This window comes from Poecile atricapillus, chromosome 20 (assembly GCF_030490865.1).
Source record: "Poecile atricapillus isolate bPoeAtr1 chromosome 20, bPoeAtr1.hap1, whole genome shotgun sequence".
In the NCBI taxonomy this organism is placed as follows: Eukaryota; Metazoa; Chordata; class Aves; order Passeriformes; family Paridae; genus Poecile; species Poecile atricapillus.
In genome coordinates, this window is record NC_081268.1 from 11,205,517 (window position 1) to 11,222,805 (window position 17,289).

At 46.3% G+C, this 17,289-nt stretch overlaps 1 long non-coding RNA gene across 2 annotated transcripts; it reads right to left on the minus strand.

The window, feature by feature from the left end:
- Positions 1–7,696: 7,696 nt before the first annotated feature.
- Positions 7,697–9,744, minus strand: LOC131586642 (uncharacterized). Of its 2 annotated transcripts, none has more exons than XR_009279195.1 (3): positions 9,450–9,744; positions 8,479–8,607; positions 7,697–7,799 (listed from the first exon to the last, which is right to left on the minus strand). It is a non-coding gene; the product is annotated as an uncharacterized LOC131586642 (long non-coding RNA). The 2 variants fall into 2 exon arrangements; XR_009279196.1 differs by having other exon boundaries at positions 7,697–8,212.
- Positions 9,745–17,289: the final 7,545 nt, after the last annotated feature.

A 17,289-nucleotide genomic window follows, 5' to 3' on the forward strand; every position in this document is an offset into this window, starting at 1 on the left:
AGGGTTATTTTTCCTTCTCTCATGCCCTACACACCAACAACAGAACTGCTGCTCTGTTCTACAGAGCGCTCTGCCTCCAGTTTTGAACATCAGTTAACTGACCACTCAAAGCTAGAGAAATAGATCTAGGTTGCTTACTTAACCAGTAGCTTAATTTGTCTAATTCCTTTAAAGTTTCTGCTGAAACTGCTTTGTTGGAATCTGAAATACAGACTGTGTGCCCCTGCTTTTAATGTTTAGTTCTGGGATTCAAGAGAACACTGAATTTCATATAATATGAAATTCATGAGCATGTTTTCATAGTGATACATGAAAACAAATGCTAAAGTTAGATAAGAAAGGTAGGTGTGTAGATTAGAAAGTTTCTTAAATCACTGGGTGAAAAAGTAGTTTAGAGAACAGGAGACAAGATGGAGGATTTAGGGTGTTGTCTCTTGTCCTTCTTTCTTCTTCATGTTCTTCTCCTGAAGGTTTTTGGGTAATAGTTAGTAATTGGATAAAAAATGCCACAGTACATCACAAAGGTGATGGGTCATTGGGTCATTAAGAAAAATAATATACGTGCCTATTGTTAATTGGATAAAAATAAGTATAAAGATAAAAGAGCTGCGTAGCTCGAGGCCATTTTGTGTATCAGACATGAAGTGTGCCACAAGGCCTTGTTTGTACCATCAGCAGAAAGAAATGTACCAAATTGCAAAGATTAACCTTGTAACCAGCCTGAAGAAACCTGTTAACTTTTGTAAGGATCCTGCAATAAACACGAGAAACAAGATTTTAACGAGCTCGAGAGTTTACTTCAAATAATGAAGATTGAGATAAGTGGAACTCCCCACGAGGGAGGATCCCAGAAGAATTCAGCCCAGAGAAGGCTGGGGAACTATAGAAAGCTGTATTCACAGAGAATTCAGCCCAGAGAAGGCTGGGAAACTATAGAAAGGCTGTATCTACAGAAAATTCAGCCCAGAGGAGGCTGGGAGACTATAGAAAGCTGTATTCACAGAGAATTGAGCCCAAAGAACGCTGAGAGACTAAAGAAAAAATATATCCACAGAGAACAGAGCCCAAAGGAGGCAAAGAGAAGAGAGACAGAGGTAACACTGCTTGAATTGAAAGCTGAGATGTTATAAATCTCTATCTGAAATTTCATGACTCAAACTCTTCACAATCAAGTGTGACTAAGATTGATATAAGGTTACAATAAGATGTTGACTCTTTATATAGAACATAATAAATAAAAAGAAAAATTGAATATTATACCAAAATCTATTTTCACTGAGATAAGGTATACTTTCTTTTGAGTTAACTAAAAGAAGCGATGCAGGTGAAATCGCATCACAAAGCGATCACCAAAATGATACAGCTCAAGGGGGATACCTGATTCACCTTCATCTTCAAGGACTTTATCTCTCATGCAGGTTTCTGAATCTTGACACAGTTCACACCACGCTTTAACAAATGAGGCTTTACAATATCGATTTTCCTCCTCTTTCACACGAAACCCAAAGTTCATCGCTCTCGCACGCGGGATCAAAGGTGTTCAGCCGTCAACTGCGGTCTCGATACGGTTCACATCGGCGTGCTCGCTCTTCTGCTCTTTGGGCCATCTGCTCGTCTCTGCAGCTAATGAGTTTCCATCTTCTTCGCTAGGCAGTTACTTCTGCTTTGAACCTGTGAATACAGAAACTACACTTTACTCCAAATTACTAACTGAAATTAATTTATCTTCTCGCTTCCGAACCTTTGACAGGAACCAAAGAATTCTCTCTCAACTTTGCTCGAGTACTGTTAGAAGAATACCTGATAATTGATGGAACTGGCTTTGTGAAAGACTTGTTTAAAAAGGACCGATCAAGAATTATTTCCAATAGATATACAATATTTGCGTTTTTTCCAAAATCTAAAATAGATACATAGCGTTTCCACGCCTCTGAACCGCAACCCGTTTCCTCCCCCTCTCTTATAAACAAAGGTAAAATATCCACTGTCTTGTTCTGACAATGAAAAACCAAAGTAAAACACATGCATATGTATAGATATAGGAAATAAAACTTTTACAGCAATCAAAAACTGGTTAAGAAGACGCATAATTAATATTATGCGATGTTAAACTTATCTAAATGATCTGTAATATGAATTGCCGATTGTACTAAATATATACTCTCATCCCAGGGTCTGCCACAGCTGATAAATCAATGGAAGATTGGAAAATCATGTCCAGATAACAATTCTCCAAGCTCACAGTAAAAATCCAGCTGCTATATTAATTCACTAATTGCCAAGTCCAATTGACCTGAATATTGTTTTGATGCAGAAAACTGGATTTATTGGTAAATTTTCCATCCAGGTAAAGTCAAGGCTTGGCCAGGGCCTAAGGTTTAAACTGGAAAGATGCCTCTTAACGTATTACTGAAACAAGGTTCTCAATAGTAGCAGCTATGAGATGTTGGAGTCTGAGATACAGACTGTGTGCCCTTGTTTTTAATATTTAGTTCTAGGATTCAAAGAAACACTGAATTTCATATAATATGAAATTCATGTGCATGTTTTCCTGAAAACAAATGTTTTCCTGAAAACATGAAAACAAATGTTCAAGTTAGATCGGGAAAGTGTAAATGTGTAGATTAGAAAGTTTCTTAAATCACCGGGTGAAAAAGTAGTTTAGAGAGCAGAAGACAAGATGGAGAATTTAGGGTGTTGTCTCTTGTCCTTCTTTCTTCTTCACGTTCTTTTCCTAGGGGTTTTTGGGTAGTAGTAGGTGATCGGGTAGAAAATGCGGCAGTGCAGCACACAGGTGTCGGGTCATCGGGTCACTAAGAAAAATAGCTCGGTTGGCATCTGGTAATTGGGTAAACGGACATATAAAAGACCTTGAAGAAGATCTTTGTTAGCCATTTTACCCCTTTTCTATCGTAGTGCACATAGCTCCTTGTACCTTGTAATGCTCATAAGAAAAAATAAACAACTGAGACCGAACGAGAGAAAACCATGCTCCCTCTCATCAATCTTCAGTTCAAAGGGAAAAAGAACCCAAATCCAAAAGTACTTTAACTAGACAAATGGCTCCCAACCTTGGGGTACTTTGAACTGAATGCTCCTGTTGAAGGAAAAAAAAAACAACCCAACAAAAAAAAAAAACCCAAACAAACAAACAGAAAAAAAACCCAAAAAAGAGAGAAGACAGCGGGAAGCTGGAAAAAAAAGAAGACAGCAGAAATCTGGAAAACTCCCTGGAAAGGGGAAAAAGAAGACCTCGGTAATCCCGGCGCCGGTGAGAGCGGACAAGCCAAGCCGGACGTCTGTGAGCTGTGGAACGGATCACGGATAGAGGAGCTGAGACAAAACTGACCCTGAGGTCAGGTAAGCCATCAAAAGGGAGCAAAAATATGGGAAACGTGTCCAAACCTGAGGGGGAGGTTTCGGCTACCTTGGAAGCTACGGTAAAGGAGCACCCGCTCTCTGTTTGCACGGATCAGTTTAAAAGCCTTCTATCCTGGGTACGGGTAGAATTCCCTAACGTGGATTCAGAAAATATTTTTACCCCAAGCCTATGGGAGAAGATAAACGTGAGAGTATATGAAAAAACCACTCTTAGAGACGAGGTAGCAGCTGAACTAACCGCTTCTGCAGTGACTTATGAAGTCATCGCCAGTATATGGGACTCTGAAACTCAGGCAAGGGACACTATGGGTCCAGAAAAACAGAAGGGTTTGTTTCAGTCAGATGCGGAATGCTTGTTACCGCACGCTGTAAAGTCTGTGTCAGCCTCCCGGAAATCTACCTTAGCAAAGAGAATGTGTAAGCCTGTTGAAAGCCCAGACAAACAACTATACCGAGACGAGGAGGCGATTCAAAAATGCGGGCAGAATTTGCAAAAAGGGGTCTTAGAGCTTTTCCAAGAGTGTCTCAGTTCTCTTGAAACTGTTCCAGCACCCGGTATACTGTTGCAGGCAGAAGAGGGAGGGGAAACTTCCTTGGCCGCCTGCGTGCCGGCAGCCGAGTCCCTTTCCGGCCCTAAGGGAGTGGAGTGGACAGCCCTGTCCCCCCTGGGGGGGTACGGGAGGGCTCGGCCCGAGCCAGAGCGGTCCGGGACCTCCACGGGCACGGCGGCCCCTGCGCCCCGCCTGCCAGGGGTGGGCTTTGAGCCACAACTGTCAGTCAACGTGACGTCAGCAGTGACGCAACCACAGCCGCAGCTCCAGACCCCGCCTGCGACACCGCCCCCAGGCCAGCCGTCATCCGGGGCGCCCGTGACGTCACAGGGAGGCGTGGTCCCGTCCCTCCGTGCCCAGCCCGGAGCAGGGGCACAGGCGGGTGGAGAAACCGAGCCTCGGCGTGCACCGAGCGCTGCGGCGGCACTTTTAAAATTGAATTCGCTTTGCAATACAGCTGCAGCAGAGCAACAACAGCTTGGAAAAACAACAGCTTCACCACAGCAGATGGTTTCACTGGATACCACATAAAGCCAAGAGTCTTTTGAGCACAGCCGCGCTAACGCACAGTTCTTTCAATCCTCCCACAGACATGGACACAGGGTTACGGCACATGTCAATATCAAGTCCAGCATCTCTCTCACGGTTTCAGAAAAATAGCCGAAAAGCAAAAATCAAAAGCATTGTAAGATGCATTACTGGCTAATCTGCAAATTATAGCAGTCACAAGCTTCAGAGAGAAGCCCCTATTGAAGTGCCTTCAAAAATGGATCAAAAAGTTTAAAAATGTTGCATAATAGAATACATATAGATGTTATATTTCTAATGATAGCTGTAGATTTTGTTTCTACAGAATAACATAGAAAAAGATGATACTTACGCACCCAAGAAATTTAAAAGATTTTTCTTCTGTTTCAGTATTCGTAATACATGAAAGTTTTGAAAATGTTATCTTCTCTATACATCTACTGATAATGTAATATTGTATGATATGGAGTGATCAAGTATTATTACTGAAATTAGAGTTAATTTCTGCAAGATGCATTTCTTTAAAATTGAGTTAAAAATCATATGATTAACCCTACAGAAAAAGGATTGAATAAGAAGTTGCTTTCATTTTTAACCTTTCATTTGAATAAGTGTATTGTGGATTTAGATCAATATAGTTTTCAAAAATCTCAAAGATATATTAACCATATATTACCCATTTGCTTGGTATTTTTTTACAATTTTAATAAGGTAATTTTAATATGAGTCTTTCTGTTATAAAAAAAAACCCAAACATGTATAACAGCATATATACCAATTTAGATTTTGAATTTAAGTTAAAAAGCTAGACTTAATGTTTCTGAAAAGTACTACAAAAGCTGAATAGCAAATTACCAAATCTGTGGTGTTGTGTTTTTTTTCCAGTAAAACTGCACTCTAAAAATCCTAATAAATTTAAACGTAGGCCAAGCAAATTCTTGTTACGAATAAGCATTTTTAATAACATCTGCAGTTATTATAGGTTATTCTCAAAACCAAGTAACATAGAAAGGTGATAAATTTGTTGCATCCCTATAATCTCTATTGTGAACCAAAATTCCTATTATATTGTGTTCAAAGAAGCGTGTACCAAACTTTTAGTTGTCTTTTTTTATAATAACAGAGTAAGATTAAGTCATGTTTTCATCTAATATACATTAAGTGTTAACAGAATTAAGCAAAGTTAAACTTCACTATGTTTAAATTTAAGTGTTTTTAACTTCAGTTCTAACTTTGGTATTTTTTAACGTTAAGTTTTGTTGCTTCCTTTTGTCATAATTAATTTTTAACAAGTTTAAAATTTAAATTGCTTCATGTCTTATTGAAGACATTTGTTTAAACTACATAGTTATTTTCCTAGAAAGATGAAAAAAACTACAACTGAAACAGCTGTGATAGAACACTGGTGAACACCTGCTTAAGAACAGAGGTGAATGCTGTTTGTGACACCCTTGATTTCATTAGAAGTTCTATCGTTTGTTATAATCTCTGCAGTTTTAGTTTTCTATAAGTTGCACAAAAAAATAATGATAGTTATTTACAAAAAATTTAAAAGTTTTTCGCTTTAATTCATTTTTAGTCATTAAGACAGGAATGTTTCAAAAATATCTCGATTTCCTCAGACACTTACTGATGACATATGCATTGTGTAGTGTAAATTTATAGGTTTCTACGATAAGCATTATCTATAAAGCGTCGTTTTATTTACAGCCCGCTTTATACATATTTTGATATATATTTGTGTAATTACCTTTTAGACACGTGTCATTTGAGATTTTTTTGTTTTCTAACTACAGATGTATCTCGGTCAGTAAGTTATGCAGCTGCTTCTATGTAGAGTTTTTTTTTGTGTTAGTTTTTACTCTTTTCCTTGTTTAAAAAGATTTACATTTACCTAATCCAATGTAACTTTATTATTTTAGTTTCCAAAATTCTAAGAAAATGTGTCACGGTTGAAAGTTAAGTGTTATGAAAGAAACTTCAGATTAAATTAACTATTGGATAGTTTAATTAGTCAATTACCTAAGACATCTGATCATTTGTTTTATACAAATGCCTTTAAAGGTTTGCAGTGTTTTAAGCACCCTATAGCTGCTATTTTTAAACCCCTTGCTTTGAAAATTACTTCAGAGACATCTTTCCAGTTTAAACCTTAGGCTCTGGCCAAGCCTTGACTTTACCTAGATAGAGAATTTACCAATAAACCCAGAAGTTTTCCGCATCAAAGCAATATTCAGGTCAATTGGACTTGGCAATTAGTGAATTAATATAGCAGCTAGATTTTACGGCGGGCTCGGAAAATCGTTATCCGGACACGATTTTCCAATCTTCCATTGATTTATCAGCTGTGGCAGACTCTGGGATGAGAGTATATATTTAGTACATTTGGCCATTCATATTACAGATCATTTAGATAAGTTTAACATCGCATAATATTAATTATGCGTCTTCTTAACCAGTTTTTGATTGCTGTAAACGGTATCATATACACATGCATACGTATACATATAGGAAAGAACACTTTTACAGCGATCAAAAACTTACGGATGGACGCATAAAACAGTTATTACTCCTGAGCTTTCTCGTACCTTCCTTCGAAGCACCGGGGACTAGTCTCGTCTAGTCCTAAGCTAATCACCGGGCCTCCCCTGCCGGGACGGAAGGCTATCCCAGAGCCCACATCCGAATCTCAACTTACCCCACGTGACCTCGGCCGCAAGCGTCTCACGTGAGTAATTCCTTTAGGCCGTAGTAACAAATACGTGGACAATATTTGTCGGTAAAATTATCGATGAAATGTGGGTTACTTCTCTGGAGACCTCAGGATTCACTTCTGCCTCTGGTCAGGATACAACAGAGAAGATCTGTGGTACAAATGGTCACAAGCGATCAAACAGGACATCCAGCTTCTCCTTGAACTTTGTGGAACAGGGTTGGCATCCAGCCTCGTCCTTAGACCGGAAAGCAGTTCCTAGAAATGGGAAACGGGAGGCAAGGAAGATTCAGGCTAAATATGGATTCAAACCGGACTGGGTGTTAGCGCAGGAAGAGACATTTTTCATCCAGACTGCCGAAATGAAGACCCGTAAAATCCTAGCTCTGCTTCGTGTTTCACGTACTTTTACGTGGTATTTACATTATCAGAAAAAATGAGCAAAGAATAAACACGACAGGTTCCCGTTATTGTTGCGCGAAGGCTTTTTTTAAAGGCCGCATACTCACCGTCTCTTTTTCACTCCAGGCTCGGCTTTTCCCCCGACGTCCGCCGCATCGGGCGTCGCGAGGACGGCCGGGTTCTTCAGCGGGGAGTCTCAGGAGCCGGTACGAATTCTGCTTTTTCTGAAGGCGTATGAAAGCGTGCTATCAAAATAGCTATTTTCTCCACCGAAAAGCTTTCCGTACACGACTGCCAAGGCACGGATGTGTTTTAATCACGTAGCTAGATGTACTTAGAAGATTATTTTTCAAGGCAACACTCGTAGTAGAATTTCATTCGGTTTGCGTCCGCGAGAGGCGGGCCGCCGAAGAGGCACGGTCGGGAACGAAGGACGGAGTAAATCTCCGGGCACGCGCGGCAAAGGACCGAGTCGCACGGAAGAGGCCTCTTTCTAAACCGCATTAGTATTTCGCCGTAATTCGGGGTGTTTGGATTTAGCCTGGGCTTGTCAGCTAAGTCATAAACAAGCCAACTCGGCTCCTCAGCTCTCAATGAGCGTTTGAAACACGTCCACAGAAGGCCAAGGCAGTAATGACTGCAGAGGAAAAATTCACCACTGAACGATTGCTGGGGAAAAATTCCTCGGGAGTCACAAACCCGAGACACGTGAAATTCTGAAGGTGGAATTCTAGTTTCAGCTTTGGGCACCCGAAGGAGGACAGGAGTCCTTAGCCACATAAAGGGAAGCCGAGCGCCCCAGCGCGTCAGGTGCAGACAACGAGGCGTTCAGGGAAATAGCGGCGAGCCCTTTCCGCCCCTACCCTCTCACCCAGGGGCAACAGCACCGGGTATCGGACAAACCTCTGTCAAGCAGCAGCAGCCGAGCAGATGAACCGGTGCATGGATTTGCAGGGGGGATCTGGATTTGCAGGGGGGATCTTTCTCCTTTTTTCCTTTTGATTTCATCTTCCTAGTCCCTCCAAAGCGTCCCTAGAAAAAATGGGATGATGAGGACGAAAGTAGTTGAAACTGAGGGAAGCAACTCTGTTGGGGAGGGTGAAACAGGGAAACCTTATGAATCTGATTGTTTGTCAGAAGATTCTGAAAATATGAAGGCTAGAATCAAAGTAGAAATGAAAGCCTGCTCTGAGTCCTAGGATACTGAGTGCCAGTTAACCAAAGAACAACAGCCTAGCCAGTTGAACGAGAATCCCTGCTGACAAAACAATGTCCTTCTGCTGATCGAGAAGTCCAAAGGTAAAGAAGCAAGGAAAGAACTTGTAAAGCTTTGTAGAGTCTAAAGCGCAGCACTGTACGTTAATATAGGGAAGCGCATAGACTGTATGTAAACTCTTTAGTGGCCGTGTCTCATGGTGATCGGTTACTAAGAATTAGAATATTCACGATAGAAAAAGATATATTGGATTGTAACAAGAACTTCGCTCTCAACTCTTACCCCTCTCTCAGCTCCCCTCTCCCCCGCTCTTACCTCTGAACCCCGCTCCCTCACCTCCTTCCCGTCTAGCCCTCTCCCCCACTCTTAACTCTCAGCCCCCTCTCCCTGGTCCTACCCCACTAATCTTCCCTGCTCTCTACCTCTGGTTTTTCCCTCTTTCCCTCTATTGCTCTCTTATTCCCTCCCTCCCCTTTCCCAACCTCTCCTCCTCTGCTCTACCCGTTCTCTCTCCCCTTCCCCGGACCACGCGGACGCCGAGGCCGGCGGCGGACACGGATCTCCCCTCTTTTTACCCTTATAATAAATTGCTTATACTTGAACAGCTTGACCCCGGAGAAGTCTCTCACCGCGAGTGAGCGTTTTTACACACCAATACCTGGCGCCCGCACGTTTACGAGCCATCCCACGACTCCTCCATCGGTGAGACACTGCTCCATCATCACTGGCAACTACGAAGACAGGTTTTTTCACCCTTTAAGGCCGTCTAGAGTGCAGTTTATGCGGCTGATCACCATAACACCGTAACTCTCTTTCCACTGTTCCGCGGCACCCTCGGGCACTGGCCGGCCGTCGCTCAGCAGCGTCGGCTCCGGAGCTCTAGAGGTATCCGCCGCGTGGCTTTTTCGGGGCGCACGTTCCGAACGGCGTCCGCACCCCTGGTTTCCGCAGGGCCCCGTGGCACTGAGAAGGGTGGCAAAGCCACGCCTCTTCTGTGCTACACGGGACATCCCCTGCGTGGTTTCTTCGGGGGTTGCCAAGCAGCGTCTGAACCCCTGGTTTCCGTGGAGCCCCCGAGCTCAGGGGGGCGTTGCGAGGCGACGTCTCACCTGGGCTAGGTGGGCAAAGCCTCTACGTGGTCGAGCGAGGGGCAGACGCTGTCACAGCATCTACACCCCGAACTCTCTAAAAGTTTTTCTGCTGCAGTGTCCGCACTGTAGTTTTCAGACGACTCTGCAGCGTGGTTATGTGCGAGTATTACTAAGTGACACCCGAGAACGGACGGGAGGTGCCCGGCCAGCACCCATCACCCGAGCTCTGAGAGACGAGCCGACATCATTAAAATAAGAGGTGAGTCACAAACCAGTCCATCACGGGTCAAAACTATTCAACCCCAGAAAAAAAGCTGTATAAGCAACTAAAATTCTCACTAAAAGCCAGCCAAAGTAAATTGCCTAAACGAGAACTAAAAACCCTTCTAACCTGGACTCTAGTTAATTTCCCAAACGCAAAACACTCAGAATTTTTTACTAGACATTTTTGGGACACAGTTGGTAATAAGCTTTTTAATAACATCTCTCGCCGAACTGTGGCGGCCGCTAAGCTCCTCCCAGCCTGCAGAGCACTCGTAGAAATGCGTGCTGCCAATACACAACGCGTGACGAGCCCCCCGTACCCCCGCAACCCCCGTATCTCCTACCCCTCCCCCCGACCACGCGGCCCCCGCATCCTCTGTCCCCGCCGGCCCCCCTCCTTTCCTGCCCACTGAGACCGGCGCGCCCCCGACCACGTGGCCCCCGTTCCCCCTACCCCAGTTCCGGCACGCTCCGTTCCCACCCCTCCCCCCGCCTTCCCCGTCCCACCGCCCGCCCGCTTTTGCCTCCCTCCTGCCGTCCCAGCTACCCCCGATGTTGCGGTCCTGCCCCGTACCGCCGTCCCGGCTTCCCCTGCCGACACCGTGGTTCCCGGCTCCGCCACCCCGCCCACCCTCGGCATCGCGGTTCCCGCAGCTCAGCTCCCCTACACCCCCTCCGTGCCGCCCGCGCCGCCTTGCCGCCCCAGAGGCTCCACTTTCCCGGCACCCGTGGGGCCGCCAGCCCCGCCGCCGCCGCTGCCGTCCAGCGACACCGATCTGAGCAGTGCGGCCCGGGCCGATCCGAAACTCTCGCTGCCGTACACCACTCCCCCATGCTGCCCTGCGGCGCTGACGCCATCCACGCATGCGCAATCACAGCTTTTATCGCCGAGGCTCCTGCCGCCATCCCCGCGCCCCCCGTGCCTCCCCCCCCCGTGCCAGCCTGTCAAACCGCGCAGGGGGAGAGCAATGCCCACTTCTAAAACACCAGAACAAGTCCAAAAATACCAGCGTCACGCAGTTTCAAATCACCGAGTTGAAAATTTCCAAAGGAATCCAATTGCAAAATACCAGAATACGGGGTTCCAAAATTCCAAAATTATTCCGTTTCAAAATAGTAAACTAGTGAGTTCCAAAATATGAAAAGCACCCAATTTCAAAATATCAAATTGCAAAATACCAGTTCTCAGATGTCTTACACCGGCAGGATTCCCAAACCCAAATGAATGCAATTATTGTCAAAACGGGATCTGCGCTACCAAAACGACTATTTTCTTCCCTGAAAAGCTTTCCCTGGTGATCATCAATACACGTAGTTATTTTGATCATTTAGCCGGGCGTAATAGAAATTTTACTTTAAAACCCCACATTTGTAGCGGTCCTCAGCTCGCGTCCATGACCCGCAGCCTCCGGGCGGGACCGCCGGGGCCGGGATCGAAGCGCAGAGCGAGCCTGGTCCCCGCGGCTGCGCGGGGAAATACCGAGCGTCGAGCAAAGGGAGCATTTATAAACTATATCGATATTTCACTGAAATTCAGGGCAGAGCAGCGACGGGGGCGCTCGGGTTCAGCCAGGATTAGCCCTAAACGAGCCGGGCAAACCCCCGACCGCTCAAGGGAAGCGGAAGTCAGTAACCGGTAATCGCCTAGGACCCCGTGAGGAATTTCCTTGGTAATCACAAACCCAGCACGCAGGGGATTTATGCGGCAGAATCCCAATTTCGGCCACGGCATCCGGAGGAGGAGACTGGTTCTCTATCGCGGAAATGAAAGCCCAGCACCCCGGCGTTTCGGGGACGGACCCCGGGACACGTAAGGGAGGGAACGATCGGCAGGATGTTTCTGCGCCTCACCCCCAACCCCCTCCCCCCCCCCCTCCAAGGTGCTGCAGCCTCAGGTGTGACTGGTGAGGACAAGAAGGGAGCAGCTCCCGGCAGAGGCAGTTTTGAGAGGCTTACCCGGGCAAGGCTCGCGCAGGGAGCCGCCAGAGGGGCCAGCGGGGGCATCCCGGGAGTTCCTCCGGGAACGAGGGTCACGGCACCCAGCAGGGACCGGGGGATCAGGCGGTTTCACTCGGGCGGGGGGCGTCACTTTAAGATAAAGCCAAGAGAAAAGCCCGTCCTGCTGAGCAGGGTCACCCGAGCGGGCGGGGCAGCACGCACATTCCCGGCGGGGGGGGGGGGGGGGGGGGGGGGGCGGCAGTTTTCAGCTTTCCTCTTCTACCTCGCTACTCCATCTTCACAGCCCCAAAGAAGGGAGGGGTTATCAGGTAAAAAGGCGTTTAAGCTGAGGGAAAAAGCTTCCTTTTCCCCAATCGCCTGTGTTTGAATTGAACAGAAACCCACTTCCCCTGCAATTTTGATAGTCTCAATTGGAGGTAACTCTGCCTTTTCTGTGCTGTTAGAGATATTAATTGATAGAGAATGCCCATTTTCTATTTTTTTCCACTTTAAGTGGAAAGGGAAAGCAGGGATAATGCTTTTTTATGGATCTGAATTAACCGAAAAATGCCCCCTTTTCAATCACCAGAGAGATTTAAAGTGAGGAAAACCACTCTTTTTCCCAATATTTGACGGGTTTAAATTAAAGGGGAGAAGCCATTTATTTACCACTGTATCCGTTTAAGTGGAGGTAGCTGCCCCATTTGCTCATTTTTAGCGTTGCCTTTTCCAGCATGTCCTGGGGTGACTTTATGATACCGGTATCCCCAATCGTCTGGTTTATGTTAAATATTAAGTTCTGCACCTTTAAGACTGGCTCCGAAAGCGAGAGCGGGGGGAAGAAGAAGCACGCCGTTTGCGTTAAGGAACAAACATCACTCCCACACATCCCGCTCCTGGACCGTGGTGTCTGCAGCACAGACAGACAGCGGCACAGAGCTTCTCTCTGGCTTTTAGTTGGTTTTAGCTAGCTGAGGCAGAGGAGTTCCCTGGACCTTTGTTTTTTTTTCCTTTTTTTGTTTCCTTGGATCTGTGCAAACCTGCTCCGGACCGAGCACCTGGCCAAACCCCGGGAGCTCACGCCTTTGGCCCACCAGGGCCCGGGCCTCGGCACTTTTCAGCGCCGGAAAGACCGATAAGAACCCGAGCGAGGCGAGCTACACCACATGAAAAGGACTTTTCTTCCTAGACTTGCCATCCCATCGAACAGTGAGAGGTTTTATTATTTCATATTATTCAATTTCTGTTAAATAAACAGCTTTTTCCACTTCTTTCCAAGGAATTTTTTTTTTCCTTTCCTGGACCAGTTGGTAGGGAGGGGTCATTTCCCTGGGGAAACCCCCATTTGGAGTTTTCCTCCCTAATTTGCCCTAAACTAGGACACAGCATTTCAAGGGTTTAAAGCTGCATTTCAGGGTACCTCTACCCACGCCCCGGCAACAAATATTTCCAACAGGAGTGAGTCCAGCAGGTATGTAACGGTAATGTCAACTGGGAGTCTATTCTTTTTCTTATTTTCATTTATAATGTAGAGAGCCCTAATTAGAGGTCCCTATAAGACACCATTCATATCTATACTATTCTTCTCCACCCTAATTAATCACAGGGGGAGTGCTACTTAGTAATCACTAATAAATAATTATGCAAGTCCATAAATTATCCAACTTAGCCGGCAACACTGCTGAAACACAAAGTTTTGCTTCTTACCTTTTTTTTTCCCTTTGCTCCATTGCTCTGAGTAATTGCAGTAAAAAAAGAAAACACTGTCTTTTCCCAAAAAGTTTTCTTCTACGCAGAGCTCTTTACCTCAATTTTAACTCAGAGGAGCCAAACAGCTACGGTCCCTCTGAGGGCTTTTATACCCGGTGGGATTTGCCGCCTCCCTTTTCCCAGGCAGCGTGGGAAAAAGAGGCGGGCTCAATTAGGGGTATATTAACCCCAGGCTGTGCTAAGGGGCATTATTCCCTCCAAGGGAATCAGCTGGGCTAAAGAGCTTGTCTCTCATTTCAGCGAAGAGGCTCTTTCAATTTACTCCAGCCTGCTTTTAGCAGGTATCTTTTGGGCATTTGAAGCAGCAGAGGTTTTGAAAACACCTTGAAGAAAACATTATTGAACACAGGGAGTATTTAAGTTCATGATTTTGGGTTGAGAGTTCAGGGGTGATAAGATGCTTTTATAACGATTCTTCTGTTTGGGTTTTTTTTAGGAGGATTGCAGTTTCCTGAAGTTCTAGGTCATGTCAAGTGCGATACTTCAGATTCTCTCAGCAGATTCATCGTGACACAAAAGGGAACCGCTGCGGCAGCTTTCCTTAGCAGCAGATCGGTCTCTCCGATGGATTCGCTTCGGAGAGATAAGTCGAGGGCTGTGGTCACAGAGGGGATCGAAGCAGGGTAGTGGGTTAGGATTCACACCGGTTAGGGTTTTGAGTCAGCTATGGGGAGGGGGAGGTTTGAGAACTGGCCTTTGGGGCCACCGTGAGGGAAAGGCTCACTTTGGCTAACAATGCTGAGGCGGGCAGGGCAGAGCAGTCCCAAGGTGTGTTGTCACTTGTCTGTTGTGCTTTCTGTGTCTTCCGTTCATCTTGTGTAACATGTCTCTTGCCTTAGTTCTCCCAGGAGCTTATGAGAAACCCCAGGTCCTTCCGGTCATCTCCCATCTTTGCGTTCCTCGGCCCGGGGCCGACGCCGGTGAAGTTTCGATTCGGGAGGTCAGACAGGCATCAGAATCGCATCTCTGTTCAGCAGCATCCGATTGGATGTCTTTTTAGGTCTTGTTCTCAGCTGTGTTGACAGCTGTATGCAGTAATCTTTCTTTACAGTGGATAAGGACTTGTGCCGATTCAAAGGCAGGCAGAGGCTTCCAGCCACAGGATTCTCAGGCATCCGTCTCCGCGGTTCTCGGAATAAGTCATTCCGTTAGCATCTTTTTCCTCCGGGGTCATCCGAGCCCGGCGGGCTCGCCTTCGGTCCCTCCTCGGTCATCTCGTTCAGCATTTTCTCGGTCCTCGTGAGGACTTTCTCGTTTCAGAGTTTTCTCTCCCTGTCGTGTCCCCTCGTCTCACGTGTCACGGGTGTCTGGGGGTATTCGGTCTGGAACTGCTCTGCCCTGCCGCCCGGCCCCGTTGCAGGTGTTCAAGGACAAGTCCCGGGCACTTGTAATTGGAGACTCGTAATACGGGCTGTAGTTGGAGTCTAGGTAGTATTCTTATGTTGGCAGAAGGTGTCTGGAGCTGTGAAGTTACCCTGCAGCACTTCGACGTTTTTCCTAACTTTCTTTCAGATGCGGATGGATCGACCTCCCGGCAGAGCGCCTCGTCCCAGATGAGGGGACCCCCCTGAGAAGGTCGGTCACGGTTCTTCTTTTGCAGCGGGGCTGGAGTCGGTCACTGTGTTACAGCTCTGCTCTTTGTATTTTTTTTCAGGAAGTAAAGCCGGATAGCAGCAGTGAAGGTGAAGCATTGTGAAGGTGAGCCTCGGTTGGTGGAGAGAAGCAGTTGTTCTTGCTGGGGTCTCAGTTTCTGCTATCACTTTAATCCCTTGTTTTTTTATGTTAGGTGGTCTACTTGCAAGATATCCCAGCCCAGGATGCCAGAGGACAGGTGGGTGCAAGCTCTAAGTGTGTTTTGGTGTTTAAGTCCCTGGTTTGCTGATAATGTTTAGTTCTCTAAGATAGAATGAAAGAACCATATCACGAATCCCACCTTGTGGATCCTGACACGAATCGGTGTCACGGACAGGATTCTGAGAGACAGAAGGGGTTGCAGATTTGTCGTGCACTCAGTATCGGGGGAAAGACGTTTCGCCTCAGCCCCCCTAGCCTGCCACGCCGGTGAGCAGTGTCTAGAAAGCAAGGGAGGCGATTCGAATTTCTCAAAAACTGCACACGCTTCGGTGCAAAGCACCCCACACTCATTTGAGGGCTCTGTCTTCAGAATTTTACAAGGGATATTTGAATGCAAGAGTTTGGACTGACTGATTTTTCTGTTTAAAGTACTTGTTTGCTGATAATGTTTAGTTCTCTAAGATAGAATGAAGGAACCACATGACAAATCCCACCTTGTGGATCCTGACACGAATCGGTGTCACGGACAGGATTCTGAGAGACAGAAGGGGTTGCAGATTTGTTGTGCGCTCAGTCTCGGGCAAAGATGTTTCGCCTCAGCCGCCCCTAGCCTGCCACGCTGGTGAGCAGTGTCTAGAAAGCAAGGGAGGCGATTCGAATTTTTTAAAAACTGCACACGCCTAGATGCAAAGCACCCCACACTCATTTGAGGGCTCTGTCTTCAGAATTTTACAAGGGATATTTGAGTACAAGAGTTTGGACTGACTGATTTTTCTGTTTAAAGTACTTGTTTGCTGATAATGTTCAGTTTTCTAAGATAGAATGAAGGAACCACATGACAAATCCCACCTCGTGGATCCCGACACGAATCGGTGTCACGGACAGGATTCTGAGAGACAGAAGGGGTTGCAGATTTTTCGTGCACTCAGTGTCGGGCAAAGACGTTTCGCCTCAGCCGCCCCTAGCCTGCCACGCTGGTGAGCAGTGTCTAGAAAGCAAGGGAGGTGATTCGAATTTTTTAAGAACTGCACACGCCTAGATGCAAAGCACCCCACACTCGTTTGAGGGCTCTGTCTTCAGAATTTTACAAGGGATATTTGAGTACAAGAGTTTGGACTGAGTGGTTTTTCTTCTGTTTAAGTCCCTGGTTGGCTGACAAGCTTTCGTAGTCCAAGATGGAATAAAGGAACCGCATCAGTAATTCCACCTTGTGGATGGTGCCAGTCATATTTTCTGTTTTGTCCGAGGTTCCGTGCAGAGAGGCACAGCCGAAGTTTGCGATCGGCCGCACCGAAGCCGGCGTGGGGGACGTCTCGACGTACACATCCTATCGAGGATGGGTCTTGTCCTATTACGTTACAAAAGGTAAGCATCACAGGTGGAAGTTGGGATCAGGGGAAAAGCATTTATAATCAGTGGAGCCAATTTGAAGTTAAGGTACAGGACAGGGCTGTAGTGGGGTGGGCCCCTCTGAAGCCAAGGGAGAGGGTTTCTTTTCGAGCTCCCCAGAGCTTTTGCCGGGCAGGGCAGTTCCAATCCATCCTCTCATGCTCTCGCGTTTCACGTCGTCGGCCGTCTCAGCCTCTCGACGTCGTCGTGGATTTTTTCGTCCGAGGAACCGGCCTTCGCGTCCCTGCGGCT